The sequence below is a fragment of the Sus scrofa genome, chromosome 17, assembly GCF_054392235.1.
Source record: "Sus scrofa isolate SSC_HxYL_T2T_F1_AM1 chromosome 17, Sscrofa_HxYL_maternal_Yorkshire_Landrace_v2.0, whole genome shotgun sequence".
In the NCBI taxonomy this organism is placed as follows: Eukaryota; Metazoa; Chordata; class Mammalia; order Artiodactyla; family Suidae; genus Sus; species Sus scrofa.
In genome coordinates this window covers 58,633,659-58,652,012 of record NC_139399.1, presented here as the reverse complement: position 1 = coordinate 58,652,012, position 18,354 = coordinate 58,633,659, and the positions used below count along the sequence as shown (strand labels likewise).

Sequence of the window (18,354 nt, the reverse complement as noted above, 5' to 3'; positions counted from 1 at the left end):
TCCGCGACTTCCGCATCGTCACCGCGCGTGTCCTTACGTCACTTCCGTTTGGAGGCCGTCCCCGCAGCGCCTGCTTTCCTGAAGGCTTGCAGTGCGCCTGCGGCAACCTGCGGCGTTGTTTCGTGTGACGAAATCAAGGGGCGGGGTTGTTTTTATACAAATTCCATTATTTTGGCGCTCCCAAAACGCTGGGACAGTCGGAAGAGTGCAGGTGGTGCGGAGAAGAAAGTTTAAAGAGGTGCGTGGATAAGCTCCGTATATTTATGCCCATAAAATTGTGGAAGAAAATACAATAAATGTTTGGTAGAGGTTGTCTCTGAGTGGTAATTATGTTATTTTTATTTTTGTCTTAGATTTTTCCACAATGAACATTTATTTTCATAAGAACAAAAAAAGACAAAAGTAAAAATAACTAATGCTTATATAACATTTACTCTGCGCCAGGTGTTGCAAAATCCTTTTGTTGTTGGCTGCAGCGTGCAGCGGCTTGATGTGGGATCTCAGTTCGCAGACCAGTAGCAGTGAAGCTCTGAGTCCTGACTGCTGTACCACCAGGGAACTCCCGATATATTAACTGATTTAATTCTCACGCAGTCCTAGCAGAAAGTATCAGTACTCTCATCATTTTATAGATGAAGAAAGTGAGGCACAGAAAGGTTCCCAAGGTCCCAGAGCCAGTTAATTACAGAGCCAAGATGATAACTGAGACCATGGCTCCAGAGTCCTTAGGAAAGTAGGTCTCACAGCTTATCAGGAACTTTTCCTCTCTTTTCTCCTTGTGGAAAAACAGATTCTTAAAGTTCCCTAAACACCACCTCCTACATGAAGTCTTCCTGGTCTACCCATCTTCCTTCATAGCTGTTAGCTCCTTCCATGTCAGTACTTCCTTTTTGCAACTGAGTTGCAGTTTGTGCCACACAAGTAGGTTAAGTTGATTTTGTGTGTGTGTGTGCCATTTTAACTATTTTTAAGCATGCAGTTCATTGTCATTAACTACATTCACAATGTTGCGCAACCATCACTGCTGTATGTTTCCAAAACTTTTTCATGAGTGCAAGCAGAAACCCTGTTAACTATTAAGCAATAACTCCCCATTCTTCTTTCTCCCCATTCCTTGGTAACCCCTAACTTACTTTCCGTCTCTATGGATTTGCCTGTTCTAGATATTTCATGTCAGCTGAATTTTACAGTATATGTCCTTTTGTGTCTGGCTTATACTTAGCATAGTGTTTTCAAAGTTCATCCATGTTGTATGTGTCAGAAATTCATTATGGCTGATTAATGTTCTGTTGCATGGATATACCACATTTTGTTTATCCATTCATCCGTCAATAAACACTTGGGGAGTTCCCGTTGCAGCTCAGCGATAATGAACCCAACTAGTATCCACGAGGATCAGGGTTCAATCCCTGGCCCCGCTCAGTGGGTTAAGGATCTGGTGTTGCCGAGAGTTTCAGTATAGGTTGAAGACGTGGCTCAGAGCCTGAGACATGGGTCAGATGCTGTGGCTGTGACCTGCATCTGCAGCTCCAATTCGACCCTTAGCCTGGGAACTTCCATATACTGCAGGTGCAGCCCTAAAAAGGAACAAAAGACCAACAAGAAAAACCACTTGGGTTGTTTCTACCTTTTGGCTAATGTAGATAATGCTGTAAAGAACACTGGCATTTAGTGATCTATTTTGAGTTCCTCTTTTTTGTTTGTTTGTTTTTGTTTTTTGTCTTTTTGCCTTTTCTATAGGGCTGTTCCCGCGGCATATGGAGGTTCCCAGGCTAGGGGTCTAATCAGAGCTGTAGTCACCGGCCTACGCCACAGCCACAGCAATGCCAGATCCGAGCTGCGTCTGTGACCTACACCACAGCTCACGGCAACGCCGGATCGTTAACCCACTGAGTGAGGCCAGGGATCAAACCCTCAACCTCATGGTTCCTAGTCGGATTCATCAGCCACTGTGCCACAGTGGAAACTCCGAGTTCCTCTTTTTTTTGGCCATGCCCTTGGCATGCGGAAGTTCCTAGGCCAAGGATTGAACCTGAGCCACAGCAGCGACTCAGGCCACAGCAGTGACAACACTGGATCCTTAACCTACTATGCCACAAGGGAACTCCTATTTGAGTCCTTTTTTTTAGTACTTTTGGGTGTATAGCTCAGAGTGAAGTTGCTGTATTATACGATAATTCTATATTTAGCTTTTTGGGGAACCACCAAAATATTTTCCACAGTGCCCATACCATTTTACATTCCTAACAGTAATGTGTGAGTGTTCCAGTTACTCCACATTCTTGCCAATGCTTTTGTCTGTGTGTTTGGGTTTTGTTGTTGTTGTTGTTTTGTCTTTTTTGCCAATTCTTGGGCCGCTCCTGCAGCATATGGAGTTTCCAAGGCTAGGGGTCCAATCGGAGCTATAGCTACTGGCCTTCACCAGAGCCACAGCAACACGGGATCCCAGCTCTGTCTGCAACCTACACCACAGCTCACGGCAACGCCGGATCGTTAACCCACTGAGCAAGGCCAGGGATTGAACCTGAAACCTCGTGGTTCCTAGGAGTTCCCATTGTGGCACAGTGGAAACAAATCCAACTAGGAGCCATGAGGTTGTGACTTTGATCCCTGGCCTTGCTCATCAGGTTAAGGATCCGGCGTTGCGTGAGCTGTGGTGTAGGTCGCAGATGCGGCTCGGATCTGGTTTTGCTGTGACTGTGGAATAGGCTGGCAGCTGTAGCTCCGATTGGACTCCTAGCCTGGGAACCTCCATGTGCCACAGATGCGGCCCTAAAAAGCAAAAAAAAAAAAAAAATTTAATACAGTTACAGGGGCCTCATCAGTCCCCTGAACACCATTCAGTCATCTCAAGTGAAATCCTTTGTTCCAGACAGTGAAAAGCAGAAGCCCCATCTGATTGACCTTCTGTCCATTTCTCTTTACCCTCTACCATCACCACCTGTTTCCTCCCAACTGGATGTCTGCAACAGTCTTTGCTAGTCTCCCTAATTCTACTCTTGGCTCCCTTCAATCCATTCTTCACGCAACAGTCCTTTGAAAAACCCCAGCCATACTGCCTTGATGCCCTCCTGGAACATTACAGTGTACTTAGAACAAAATCCTGATTTCTTCCTGCAGGGAACTCCCCAAGTGTTTATTGATGGATGAATGGATAAACAAAATGTGGTATATCCTTTCCCCTTTGTTCACTACACTGCCTACTCCTTTCCCCTTTGTTCACTACACTGCAGCTACATGGACCTTCTTATTTATACAAGGCAATGTCTTAAGACTTTCGTGCTGGAGTTCCCAGCATAGCACAGCAGTAATGAACCTGACTAGTATCCATGAGGACGTTGCTTTGATCTCTGGCCTCACTCAGTGGGTTAAGAATCAGGTGTTGCTACGAACTGTGCTGTAGGTCACAGATGGGACTCGTATCTGGCGTTCCTGTGGGTGTGGCCTAGGCTGGTAGCTGCAGTTCTGATTGGACCCCTAGCTTGGGAACTTCCACATGCCTCAGATGTGGCCCTAAAATTAAAAAAAAAAAAAAAAAAAAAAAAAGGGAGTTCCCGTCGTGGCGCAGTGGTTAACGAATCGGACTAGGAACCATGAGGTTGCGGGTTCGGTCCCTGCCCTTGCTCAGTGGGTTAACAATCCGGCGTTGCCGTGAGCTGTGGTGTAGGTTGCAGATGTGGCTCGGATCCCGCGTTGCTTTGGCTCTGGTGTAGGCTGGTGGCTACAGCTCCCACTCGATCCCTAGCTTGGGAACCTCCATATGCCGCGGGAGCAGCCCAAGAAATAGCAAAAAGACAAAAAAAAAAAAAAACCAAAAAAGACCTTGGTGCTGACTGTTGCTGCAGCCTAAATGCAGCCCTCCTCTCAATCCTCGACTGGCTCTTTCCCATCCTCAGGTTTCAGTTCAATTCTTTTAATTTTTTATCAATTTGTTTCTTTTATTTATTTTTTGCTTTTTTGAGGGGCACCTGCAGCATATGGAAGTTTCCAGGCAAGGGGTCCATTCGGAGCTGCAGCTGCTGGCCTACACCACAACAGCAGCAATGCCAGATCCTTAACCACTGAAAGAGGCCAGGGATCGCACCCAATCCTCATGGATATCAGTTGGGTTCGTAACCCGCTGAGCCACAACGAGAACTCTCAGATTTCAATTCAAATGACACCTCTGGGAGTTCTCTTATGGTGCAGTGGGTTAGTTAAGGATCCAGGGTTGTCAGTGCTGCCACTCGGATCACTGATGTGGCTTGGATTCGATCCCTGGCCCAAGAACTTCCACATGCCCTGAGCACAGCCAAAACAAAGAAATGCACTTCTTCAGTGAGTCCTTTCACCACCCTCTAAACCAGTAGCGCTGATCCTACAGTCACTCTCTATGTCATCCCTCTTTTATTTTCCTTGTAGCACTTAGCACTCTTTGAGATAGTTTTCTTTACTTGGTGAACTTGTTCAGAGACTGTTTTACTAGATATGAGCTCCAGAAGTGTGCACGCCCTGTCTATCCTGTTTGCTGCTCTGTGCAAACAGTAGTGCTTAGTACACAGTAGGCCTTCAGCAATTACTAGATAAATGAGTGAATGAATGCCCGTATGCATTTTTTTTTTTTGTCTTTTCTTTTCTTTTTTTTTTGCTATTTCTTGGGCCGCTCCCGCAGCATATGGAGGTTCCCAGGCTAGGGGTTGAATCGGAGCTGTAGCCACCGGCCTACGCCAAAGCCACAGCAGCTCAGGATCCGAGCCGCATCTGCAACCTACACCACAGCTCACGGCAACGCTGGATTGTTAACCCACTGAGCAAGGGCAGGGACCGAATCCGAAACCTCATGGTTCCTAGTCGGATTCGTTAACCACTGCGCCACGACGGGAACTCCCCCGTATGCATTTTTGAATCATTTTCGGATGTCTGTCAAGTCTGTATGTTAATGTGTGCTCAACTCAAATAGGCCTTATGTCAACTCTGGCTCCCTCCACTCTTCCCTGAGCTCTGGAGGGCAGGAACCATGTCCAATCCATCATTGCACCTTGGAGCAGTTCTGCAAGTGCACTGCCTACAGTGAAGGGCCAGAATTTTAAATTTCCAGTCCACTGCAGACTGGTACTTTTGAAAAATACAGTAACAATGTTAGGGAAATGTCAGCTTGCTAGAAAACTTTTTGAAAGCTTATTCTCGATTTCTGTGCTTATAGTGTCCTGAGCAGGTGATGAACAGTTTACAGTTTGAGTCACACTGCCTTAGAGGTCCGCACAATACATGGTAGGTAGATGTCAGTGTTTAGAACACTGACTTTTTCTTTCTTCCTCCCTCTCTTTCTTTTCTTCCTTCCCTTCCTTCCTTTCTTCTTTCACCACCCCACAACACATGGAGTTCCCAAGCCAGGGATCAGATCTGAGCTGCAGTTGCAACCCAGGCCACAGCTTCGGCAATGCAGGCTCCTTTAACCCACTGTGCCAGGGTGAGGATCAAACCTGCATTCCAGGGCTACAGAGATGCTGCCCATCCTGTTGCACCATAGCAGGAACTCCTGCCTTGACCTCTTAGAAAACCAAGACATCATCTACATGGGATTAAAGACAAAGAAGGAGGGGAACAGGGGAACAGACTTCGTTTATTGCAAAACATCTAGTAAATGCCAACTGTTAGATTGATGCTGTCCACTGGAAATTTTTTTTTTTAAGGCCGCACCTGCTGCATATGAAGTTCCCAGGCTAGGGGCCCAATCGGAGCTGTAGCTTCCGGCCTTTGCCACAGCCATAGCAACTTGGGATCTGAGCCACAATGCAACTTACACCACAGCTCACGGCAACGCCAGATCTTTAATTCATGGAGCAAGGCCGGGGATCGAACCCACATCCTCATGGATACTAGTCCAGTTCATTACCGCTGAGCCACAACAGAACTCCTGCAACTTTTTGCGGCAATGTAGATGTTTTATAACTGTGCTATCCAATATGATGGCCACTAGCCACATGTGTCTGTTGAACACTTGTAATGTGGCAAGTCAAGGAATCAAATTTTCTGTTTTTATTTTAGTTAATTTAAATAGCCACATATAACTATTAGCAAACACTTTTTTTTTTCTTTTTTGTATGTACCTGCTGCATGTGAAAGTTCCCAGACCAGGGATCGAACCCACGTCACAGTTGCAGCCTTTGCCACAGCTATGGCAATGCCAGACCCTTAACCTACAAGGGAACTTCCTAATGGCAAATACTTTTGATAGTGCAGTTATAACAAGTTATATCTTTGAAAACAAAATGCCTCCATCTTTAGCACCTGATATCCAATCAGTTTCCAAGATGTGTCCGCTCTTCTGCCTAAATGTTGGTCCAGTCAGACCTTTCTCCATCCCCCAACTCAGTGGATAGTAATCCTGCTCAGAGTCATGCATCCTTGATTTCTCCCTCTCCTTAAATACTCCCTCTCCCTAAATATTCCCTCTGCAACCTCCAATTTATCACCACGTCCTCTCAGTATTATCTCTTAAGCACCTTACAGTCCCCTCTAATTCTCCATCTCTACCACCACCATTACCTCTCACCTAGACAGTAGCCCCCAAACCAGCTTCCTTGCATCAGGTCTTGCTCACCATTCCCAGCCCCTAGTGCTCTTCGGAAAACCCTTGAGTGGCTCCCCATTATTTATTAGGATAAAGACAAACCTCTTCCTGAGCCTACAACCCCCTCCATAGTCCTTGGTCTGGCCCTATTCCTACTGCTGACTAGGTCAAACCCTTCCTTCCTTCCTTCCTTCTCACTCTCTTTCTCGCTTGCTTTCTTTCTTTTTTTTTTTTTTTTTTTCATTTTTTCATAGAAGGCTGTCTTGATCAATGCAGTTCTTCTTTGAGCATCAGGCATAGTTTCTTTCTTTTTTTTTTTAGTTTTTAGGGCCGTACCTGTGGCATATGGAGGTTCCCAGGCTAGGGGTCAAATCGGAGCTAGAGCTGCTGGCCTACATCTCAGCCACAGCAAAGGCAGAACGGAACCGCATCTGCAACCTACACCACAACTCACAGCAACGCTGGATCCTTAACCCACTGAGCAAGGCCAGGGATCAAACCTGCAACCTCATGGTTATTAGTTGGATTCGTTTCTGCTGCACCATGATGGGAACTCCAGGCACAGTTTCAACTTTACTTTCATTTGTATTGAGTTGATTAATGGTCTTCCACACTCCCCCAACTAGACTACCAGCTCTGTGAGGACCAAGAATGGGCTGGTTTTGCTCAACATTTTATTCCCCTGCCTCACACCTGGTGATGATGTTCAATAAATATTTGTTATAACGGCAGTTTAGGGAGTTCCCTGGTGGCTCAGCAGGTTAAGCCAGCATTGTCACTGCTGTAGCTCTGGTTACTGCTGTGGTGAAGATTTGATCCCTGGTCCAGAAAGCTCTGCATGCCAAGGGCGTGGCCAAAAAAAAAAAAAAAAAAAAGACAGTTTACCACAGTGGTTGAGCTCACAGCTTCTAGAACTAGCTCTCTAGGTTCAAATCTTGGCTCCACCTCTTGCTACTTGTGACTTTAAATTGTGACTTTGGCAGATTAACTTCTCTGTGTGTCAGTTTTCTCACCTGTAAAATGTCAGTAGAATAACACCAACCTGGAGTTCCCTTGTGGTACAGCAAGTTAAGGATCCGGCATTGTCACTGCTGCAGCTTGGGTCACTGCTCTGGCGCAGGTTCAATCCCTGGCCCAGGAACTTCTGCATGCCATGGGCAACCCCTCCCCCCCCAAAAAAAATAACACTGACCTTAGAGTTGTTAGATGGCATTATTTAAAACAGCACTTGGTATACAGTAAGCACTTTATAATGTCAGTTATTAATGGACTAGGTATTGCTATTTCATAAATGGACATTTGTATATACTTTGCTATTGGCCTTCCTGTTAGGATCCTCCAGTAGGGGGCGCCTGGGGGAGGCTGGAGGGCTGGATGAGGTAAAAGGGACTTGTTCTTGGTTTGCTTCAACACCCCTTCTCCCTGGAAGTGGCCATTCATTCCAGTTTGCAGTTGATTCAAGTTTGCAGGGTTTTTGTTTTGTCTTGTCTTTTTTTTAGGGCCACACCTACAGCACATGGATGTTCCCAGGCTAGGGGTGAAACCAGAACTGCAGCTGCCAGCCTACACCACAGCCACAGCAATGCCAGATCCGAGCCTCATCTGTGACCTCCACCACACCTCGAGGCAATGCTGGATCCTTAACTTACTGAGCAAGGCCAGGAATCGAACCTGCATCCTCGTGGATACTAGTCAGCTCTTAATACACTGAGCCTTGACGGGAACTCCCTTGAGTTCTCTTTTAAATAAAAGAGCAAGGAGAGTGGTTTCCCAGAGTCCTCAGGGACCCAGACTCCTTCCCTCCTTCTGATTCACAGCATCATTACATGGCTTCCACCACACTGTCTAAAATAGCTGCTAAACCTCCAGCCATCAGTCCGAATTCCAGCAAGCAGGAAGGAAGGGGCAAGGAAAAAAATCACACTTCCAGGATTTATGCTTCTGTCGCATTGGCCAGAGCTTAGTCTCTGGGCACACCTCCTGCAGAGGGGCTATGAAATAGAGGTTTTAACTCTGAGCAGCCACCATATGCCCAACTGAAGTTCTAGAATTCTACTACTATGGAAGAAGTGGGTAAGAGCTCTTGAGGACAACAGGAAATCTGTCACAGTCAAAGAGGCACGTATACTAAAATTTATCTCTGGTGGGTAAAATTAGGGGTGATTTTTAGTTACTTCTTTAATAGTTTCTCTTTCTATCTCTCTTTATATATATATATACACACACACAAATGGCCGCACCTATGGTGTACAGACATTCCTGGGCCAGGGATTGAATTCAAGCTGCAGCTGCTGCTGGATCCTTTAACCCACTGGGCCTGGGCCTGGGATTGAACCCACACCTCTGCAACCACCTTTACCGCTGCAGTTGGATTCTTAACTCACTGCCACAGCAGGAACTACTAATACTTGATTTTTTTTTTTTTTTTTTTTTTTTTTTTTTTTGCTTTTGAGGACCACACCCACAGCATATGGAGCTTCCCAGGCTAGGGGCTGAATCGGAGCTACAGCTGTTGGCCTAAGCCACAGTGACAGCAACAAAGGATCCTTAACCCACTGAGCAAGGGCAGGGATCGAACATGCAACCTCATGGTTCCTAGTCGGATTTGTTTCCACTGTGCCACAACGGGAACTCCATACTTGATTTTTTTTTTTTTTTTTTTTTAATGATCATGTAGGAGGTCCCTGGTGGCTCAGCAGGTTAAGGATCTGGCACTGTCCCTGCTATGGCTCAGGTTGCTGCTGCGGCATGGGTTTGATCCCTGGCCCAGGAATTTACACATGTCTTACGTGTGGCCAAAAAGACCATATATTTGTAATTGGGAAAGAGGGGAGCAGTATTACTGTTTTCAATTTGAGGGGGAAAACACAATATGAATAAAATAAATGGTAAAATGATACCAAGAGCTAAGGCTGTTTTTAGAAAAACACATCTGCTCTCAGGAAGGGTTGTGCAATGTTCCCAAGGAAATAAAACTTCCCTGGAAATGCAGCTTCCTCTAGCAACCCTATTGTGGCTCTTTCCACCTACAGATAGGATCTCTTCCCAGAATGCCAGGATGATCTATTTGGACTTCTCATGGCACGAGGCTTGTTTTGCACTTCCTTGTGTCTGCTTGCCTCCATCCTGGTACCACCAGACTATTCCAGTGCTCTGCAGCTCCCTGCCCTGTACATGGTGTCCCATAGGCTTAAGCCTCACTAAATATTTGTTAGACGGTGCCAAATCCAGGCTGCACTCCGATCTTAATTCCCCTAAATAACTTGCAATTGAGAAGATCCAGATAGATGTGGAAATCTTAACAACCTTGCCCAAGAATGAGCAAGTTCTTTGAGATCCTTGGAGGTCGGAGATGTTAGGAGCTTTGGGGATTTGCTGCATTTGCCTGTAAAATCCATCTTGCCTCATTCACACCCCTCCTCCTCCTCATCCCAACTTAATTTCTTATCTCTTCTCCAAACCAAAGTCTAAGAAGAACAGAGTGCAAAACAGGAAAGCAGATTTTCTCTTTGAGGGGTCTAACGTCGGCCCCAGAACTTTAGCCGTATTTAGGAAAACCACGTTTCCCCCTGCAATTCAAACAAGAGAGTTTCCAACTGATTTCATTTCCAGAGCATCAAGGTGGATGTTCTCAATAATTACTATTGAGCAGTATTTGCTACGGAATGGTGGCACCAACTCAAGATCAGTTTGCTAGATAACAAAGTTTTCATTAATTCCACAAATATTTTTTGAGCTCTTGCCTTGTTTGCAGACTCTGTTCCAGACACAGGGGACATTGCCATCTCATTCCCTCTCCTCACCTCATGAATTTGAAGTGTAACCTTCCTAATGATGCCTTCATATCCCTACTTTACAGGGGAAGAAACTGAGGCACAGGAAGATAAGGAACTTGCCCCAGGTCACACTTTTTTTTTTTTTTTTTTTTTTTTTTGCTTTTTAGGGCCACACTTGTGGCCTATGGGCATTATGGAGGTTCCCAGGCTAGGGGTCAAATCAGAACTGCAGCTGCCGGCCAACACCACAGCCACAGCAATGCCAGATCCAAGCTGCATCTGTGACCTACACCACAACTTTCAGCAACACCGTATTCTTAACCCACTGAGCGAGGCCAGGGATTGAACCCACAACCTCATGGTTCCTAGTTGGATTTGTTTCCGCTGCACCACAGTGGGAACTCCAGGTCACACTTTTGGTAGGTTGTAGAACCAGTACAAATAGGTAATAAAAATGAAAATAAGAAGGCAGGTTGATAAAAGCGTTCCATGGAGTTCCCACTGTGGCACAGTGGGTTAAGGATACGGCATTGTTGCAGCTGTGGCATAAGTTGCAGTTCTGGCTCAGATTCAATCCCTGGTCTGGGAACTTCCATGTGCCACAGGGGCAACTGAAAAGGGGAAAAAAAACAAAAACAAAAAACTGTTCCAATGCTGAGAACTGAAGATGCAGAAAGAGGCACCAAATGAAGATTTCCAGGGAATCCTCCCGCACACACCTGAATCCTAGGCTACTGCTAATCTACTTTTTGTCTCTATGGATTTTTCTTTTCTTGAAAATTCATGTAACTGTATAATATGTGACTGGCTCTTTCACTTAGCATGTCCCCAGGTTCATCCATGTTGTAGCATGTTTCAGTACCTCATTCTTCCATACATGGCTGAAGTGTATGGATATGCCAGATTTAATGAGCATTTGTATTGTTTCCATTTTTAGGCTATCATGAATAATGCTGCCATGAACATACATGTACAAGTTTTTGTGTGGACGTATATGTTCAGTTCTCTTTGGAATTAGGAGTAGAATTGTTGAGTCATATGTTAACTCTATGTTTAAATTTTTTTCTTGTTCAGCCAACCCCAAGGCATATAGATGTTCCAGGGCCAGGGATGGAATCTGAGCGGGAGCTTAAACTTACATCACAGCTGTAGCAACACTAGATCCTTAACCCACTGTACCAGGTTGGCGATTGAACCAGTACCTCCACAGAGACAAGCTGGATCATTAACCCGCTGTACCATAGGGGGAACTCCCTATGCTTAAATTTTTTTTTTTTTTTTTTTTGTCCTTTTGCCATTTCTTGGGCCACTCCCGTGGCATATGGAGATTCCCAGGCTAGGGGTTGAATCGGAGCTGGGCTGCTGGCCTATGCCAGAGCCACAGCAACATGGGATTCGAGCCTTAGAGCCATGTCTGCAACCTACACCACAGCTCACAGCAATGCCAGGTCCTTAACCCACTGAGCAAGGCCAGGGATCGAACCTGCAACCTCATGGTTCCTAGTCGGATTCATTAACCACTGTGCCATGATGGGAACTCCTTTTATTTTTTATTTTTTTGTTTAAATTTTTAAATAGCTGCCAGATTCTTCAAAATAACATCAAAATGATGATGTTGGGAGCTCTGCTTACTGTCATCACCCTTGGGCGCAGGCTTACAAAGGCTTCATCTTATCAGAGGATTTGATGAATACTGAAGCAATGAGAAGGAAATATGACAGTGAGTGAAGTGCCTCTTAGATCTTTTGCCCAGAAATAGCACATGTCACTTCACATTTTATTGGTCAAATCAAGTCATACAGCCACACTCCACATCAAGGAAACAGAAAAGTACAGTCCTATCTAAAGTGCCAAAAAGGACAACTAGACACATTTATAGAAGGATGCTAATAGCAGCTGCTGTGACTGTTACATAAAAGACTTAGGGAAGGCCTCTGTGTTCTAGGCAAAGAGATGTTCAACATCACTAATCATTAGGGAGATGTAAATAAAAACCACAGGAACTGGGAGTTCCCATCGTGGCTCAGTGGTTAATGAACCCTACTAGCATCCATGAGGACGCACGTTCGATCCCTAGCCAGTAGATTAAGGATCCGGGATTGCCGTGAGCTGTGGTGTAGGTCGAAGATGCAGCTCAGATCCTGAGTTGCTGTGGCTGTGGTGTAGGCCATTGGCTACAGCTCTTATTCGACCCCTAGCCTGGGAACCTCCATATCCCACAGGTATGACCCTAAAAAGAAAAAAAAAAAAATACCACGGAAACTGTCACATCCACTAAGATGGCTATCATTGAAAAAAAAAAAAAAACTGACAACAAGAATTATTGGCAAGAGTGTGGAAAAATTGAAACCTTTGTACATACTTGGTGGGAAAGTAAAATGGTGTAGCCCCTTTGGAAAACGGTTTGGCAATTCCTCACAGAGTCAAACATAGAGTTATAATATGATCCAGTAATTCCACTTCTAGATATATACCCAGGAAAATTAAAAACATCTCTCCACACAAAAACTTGTGTAAAAGTGTTCATAGCAGCATTATTCATGGTAGCCAAAAGTAGAAACAACCCAAATGTTCATCACCTGATGAAAGAATTAAAAATATGGTAAATGTATACATACAATAGAATATTAGTTATCAACAAGGAGGAATGATGTACTTGGAGTTGCTGTCGTGGCTCAGCAGAAACAAATCTGACTAGTATCCATGAGGATGCAGGTTTGATCCCTGGCTTTGCTTAGTGGGTTAAGGATCCAGCGTTGCCTGAGCTGTGGTGTAGGTCATGGAAGCAGCTTGGATCTGGCATGGCTGTGGTATAGGCCAGTGGCTACAGCTCCGATTCCACCCCTAGTCTGGGAATCTTCATATGCCTTGGGTGCAGCCCTAAAAAAAAAAAAAAAAAAAAAAAAAAAAGAAGGAATGAAGTACTGACACATGCTACAACATGGATGAACCTGGAAAACATTATGCTAAGTGGGGGAAGCCATCACATATTTTATGATTCTGTATGAGAAGTCTAGAATATGCAAATGCAGGGTAGATTAGTGGTTGCCAGTGGCTAGGGAGAGGGAGGAGTAGAGCATGCCTCCTGATGGGTACAGTGTATGTTTTGGGGGTGATGAAAATGTTCTGGAATTTTAAAGTTATGAGTATACTAAAAACTGCTGAATTGTACACTTTAAAGTGTTTTGTCTGTGAGGGTTTTCTTTCTCTTTTTTACTATTTTTAAAATATGGGGATGTAGTTGATTTACAATGTTGTAGTATTAGCATCATGTTTACAGTAAAGTGGACCCATTATACATATACATATATCCATTCTCTGCCCCCCTCAACAACACACACACACACACACACACACACACACACACACACAGGTTATTATAGGACCTACTATGCAGTAGGTCCTTGTTAGTTACCTGTTTTATATATAGTAGCATGTGTCTGTTAATCCTATCCTCCCAATTTATCCCTCCCCCCCCCAACGTTTCCCCTTTGGTAATCTTAAATTTAATTTTGAAGTCTTTGAGTTTGTTTCTGTTTTATAAATAAGTTCTTCTGTATCATTTTTAATTAGAGTCCACATATAAGTGATGTCATATGATATTTGTCTTTCTCTCTCTGGCTTAGTTCACTTAAGATAATCCCTAGGTTCATCCATGTTGCTGCAAACGATGTTATTTCATTCTTTTTTATGGCTGCGTAATATTCCATTGTAAATATGTACCATATCATTTTAATCCCTTCATCTGTCGGTGGACATTTAATTTGCTTCCATGTCTTGGCTATTGTAAATAATGCTTCAGTGAACATTGGGGTGCGTATATCTTTTCAAATTATGGTTTTCTCTGGGTATATGCCCAGGAGTGGGATTGTTGGATCATATAGTAGTTCTATACTAAGTTTTTTAAGGAACCTCCGTACTGTTCTCCATAGTGGCTATACCAGTTTACATTCCCACCAACGTATAGGAGGGTTCCCTTTACTCCACATCCCCTCCAGCGTTAGTTGTAGACTTTTTGATGATGGCCGTTCTTACTGGTGTGAGGTGATATCTCATTGTAGTTTTTATGTTAGGTTTTTTGCTTCTTTTTTTTTTTTTTTTGAGGGGGGGCACACCTGTAGCATATGGAAGTTCCCAAGCCAGGGGTCCAAATGGAGCTGCAGTTGCTGGCCTATACCACAGCCACAGAAACTCAGGATCTGAGCCATGTCTACGACCTACACCAAAGCTGACGGCAACTCCAGAACATTAACCCACTGAGCAAGGCCAGGATCAAACCTGCGTCCTCATGGATAGTAGTCAGGTTCGTTACTGCTGAGCCACTGTGGGACCCCTCTTTGTAGTTTTGATTTGCATTTCTGAAGTGTGAATTTTATGGTGAGTGAATTATATCTCAGTTAAAAACAGATAAAGTGACAGATTTTGACCCATTGCATAAAAAAGGAAAAAAAAATTGAAAATTTTTCCTAACTACTGTACATAAAACAAATAAGCTACAGCACATATTGTATAGCACAGGGAATATATAGCCTTTAGTTTAGTTTAGTTTTTTGACTGTGCCCACGACATGTGAAAACTCCTGGCCAGGGATAGAACCCACACCACAGCAGCAACCCAAGCCAATGCAGTGTCAACTCTGGATCCTTTTTTTAATTTTCGTTTTCATTTTTTTCTGGCTGCACTGTGGCATATGGTTTGTTTATTTGCTTTTAAGGGCCTCACACATGGCATATGGAAGTTCTCAGGCTAGGAGTCAAATCAGAGCTACAGCTGCCATCCTATACCACAGCCACATCAACTTGGGATCTGAGTCTCTTCTGCGACCTTCATGGCAACGCTGGATCCCTGACCCACTGAGCGAGGCCAGGGATCAAACCCGAATCCTCAAGGATACTAGTCAGATTCTTTTCTGCTGCACCACAAGGGGAATTCCCTCCACCATGGCATATGGATCAAATCTGAGCTATGGCTGTGACCTACACTGTGGTGGTGGCAATGTCAGATCCTTAACCCACTGCACTGGACCGGGGATTGAACCTGCAGTACCACAGAGATAATGCCAGAATCTTAACCTGCTGCACCACAAGAGAACCCCTTACAGCCAATATTTAATAATAACTATAAATGGAGTATGGGCAGTTCCCTTGTGGAGCAGCAAGTTAAGGATCCAGCATTGCCGCAGCTGTAGTGCAGTCCACAACTGGGGCACGTGTTCAAACCCTGGCCCTAGAACTTCCACGTGCTGCAAAAGCGACCTAAATAAATAAGTGGAATAGAAGCTTTAAAATTGTGAATCACTGTGTTGTACACCTAAAACATATATACTGTGTATCAACTATACCTTAATTTTAAAATTAAAAAAAAGAAATTGAAAATCTGATGAATAGGATATCTACCTAATTTCATAGGTAGATAGATACTTACTCTCCACAAAATACTTAATAAAAAGGAAAAAAGAGTAACTGTACTGATGTGAAGCCCAGCAAATACCACCTTGATGAAGTGATCAGAGTGAACACCATCAGCAAGGGACAGATCACGGTCATGTGTCACCTCAGATGTAATGAAAACACACCATTATCATTGTTTGATTTTCTTGCGAAACATGCATAACCCGAATCAAATCATGAGGAAACTTCAGACACATCCAAATGGAGGAACCGGCCACACAATGATTGGCCTGCGATCTTCAAAAGTGTCAAGGTCAAGAAAGTTGAGGAAAGACTGAAGAACTGTTTCAGACTGAAAGAGAGAGCAATCTGAACACAAAGACCTTTTTGTTGCAAGGTACATTATTGAGCAAGTTGGCAAAACTTGAAATGGGTCTGAGAATTAGATGATGGTCTGTATCATATTAATTTTATCTGAATGTGTGTATCACGTAGAAGAAAGTCCCTGTTGCAGGAAAGACACACTAAAATATTTGGCCATGATGAGGTTATCAAGTCAGCATTTGCTCTCAAATGGTTCAGGACAAAAAAAATACCTGAACCATATTCACAACTTTTTTGGTAAATTTGAGATTGTTTTTAAAAAGTTCATGTACCAATTTCCAGTGAGGTTATATGTGTGACAACATGTGTAAAACCTGTAGGTTACTGTATTACTTAGAGTTCACAAGCCTGCTCTAGGAGTTCTCATTGTGGCTCAGCAGAAACGAATCCAACTGTATCCATAAGGTTGCGGGTTTGATCCCTGCCCCCACTCAGTGGGTTAGGGATCCGGCATTGCCACGAGCTGTGTAGGTCGCAGTCACAGCTCGGATCCCATGTTGCTGTGACTGTGGCTTTGGCATAGGCCCACAGCTGTAGCTGCCGATTAGATTCCTAGCCTGGGAACTTCCAAATGCCACATGTGCGGTCCTAAAAAGAAAGAAAGAAAGAAATCTGCTTTGACTAACTCAAGCAGGAAAAAGAATTTACTGGAAGGATATGGGATATATGGCAGGCTCTGTTGGAAATAGCTCCTCCCCTTAATAAAAAGTGTGTTGATCTTGGGCAAGTGACTTAACCACTCTGTGCCTCAGTCTCTGCATTCATAAATGGAGGAAATTATAGTACCTGCTTCATAAGGTTGTTGTGGTAGTTAATTAATTAATACATGTAAAGTTCTTAAAAGGGTGCCTGACGTAGTTAGTACGCCATAAATATTATTTATTATCATTAACTGACTTGTCCAAAGAAGCCAAATGAGTGGACAGTACAGGATTTGAACCCAAGTCCATCTGAAACCAGAACCTGAACTTAGCGACAAGCTTTTTTCAGAACATGAAATGAGCCACGATTCTGCCTCCCTGTTTTCTCCTAAATGTTGATGAAAAATGAAGGATGTTCCTTCTCCCACCCGCACTAGCAGTTATTTCCTTTTGCATTCTCCTAGGGCTTACAAACAAAAACTAGTCAAGCCAGCTCCACCCTTTTAGAAGCTCAGTTCTTGCCCACACCCTCCAAATGCTTTTGCTTCACTAGTATACTTTGTTTGCTCTGGGTAATGTTATTCCTTTAAGTATAGAGGACATTTAGTCTAAGTAATATTGGTCCATGGTCTTTGATCTAGGCCTGCAACAGCTGCATTTGTGAGTTAACATGCTTGCTTCATGCTCTGTCTGTCTGCCTTGTGTTAAGCATTATCCTTCTTTCTTATATTTGATGGAAAATATCAAGTCAACCTCTGAAAGAGTAATCCAGTTCCCTGGAAGGTGTTGTATTAACCATGTTGTATTAACCATGTTTTTCATTTTCTGTGTTTTCTTTCTTTCTTTTTCCTTTCTCCTTCCTTCCTTCTTTTCTCTCTCTCTCTTTCTTCAAAGCCACACATGTAGAATATGGAAATTTCTGGGCTAAGGGTTGAATCACCTTCAGCTACTGGCCTACACCACCACCACAGCAACACCAGATCCAAGCTGGGATCTGAGCCGGATCTGTGACCTATGCTGTAGCCTGTGGCAATGCTGGATGCTTAACCCACTGAGCGAGGCCAGGGATTGAACCTGCATCCTTATGGACACTATGTCAGGTTCTTAACCCACTGAGCCAAAAGAGGAACTCCTCATATTCTGTATTTTCTGAATTTTTTTTTTTTTCTTGTCATGGCAGCACCCAAAGCATGTAGAGGTTCCCGGGCCAGGAATGAAACCCAAGCTGCATGGAGTTCCCATCATGGCTCAGTGGTTAGCGAATCCAACTAGGAACCATGAGGTTGTGGGTTCGATCCCTGGCCTTGCTCAGTGGGTTAAGGATCCGGCATTGCCGTGAGCTGTGGTGTAGGTCACAGACACGGCTCGGATCCAGCGTTGCTGTGGCTCTGGCATAGGCCGGCGGCTACGGCTCCAATTTGACCCCTAGCCTGGGAACCTCCATATGCTGCGAGAGCGGCCCAAGAAATGGCAAAAAGACAAAAAAAAAAAAAAAAAAGAAAACAAGCTGCAGTTGCAGCTTGTACCACAGGCCAGGGATCAAACCAATGGCTGCTCAGAGACCTGAGCTGCTGCAGTCAGATCCTTAATCCATTGCACCACAGTGGGAA

At 44.2% G+C, this 18,354-nt stretch overlaps 1 protein-coding gene across 24 annotated transcripts in view; it reads left to right on the top strand.

The window, feature by feature from the left end:
- The first annotated feature begins 182 nt into the window (after window positions 1-182).
- Window positions 183-18,354, top strand: part of STAU1 (staufen double-stranded RNA binding protein 1) — a 98,475-nt gene continuing 80,303 nt past the window's right edge. For all 24 annotated transcript variants that reach the window (XM_085004210.1, XM_085004193.1, XM_085004199.1 and 21 more), the window contains exon 1: window positions 183-238. The gene's annotated coding sequence lies outside the window, so the exon portion shown is untranslated. The remainder of the gene's footprint in view (window positions 239-18,354) is intronic.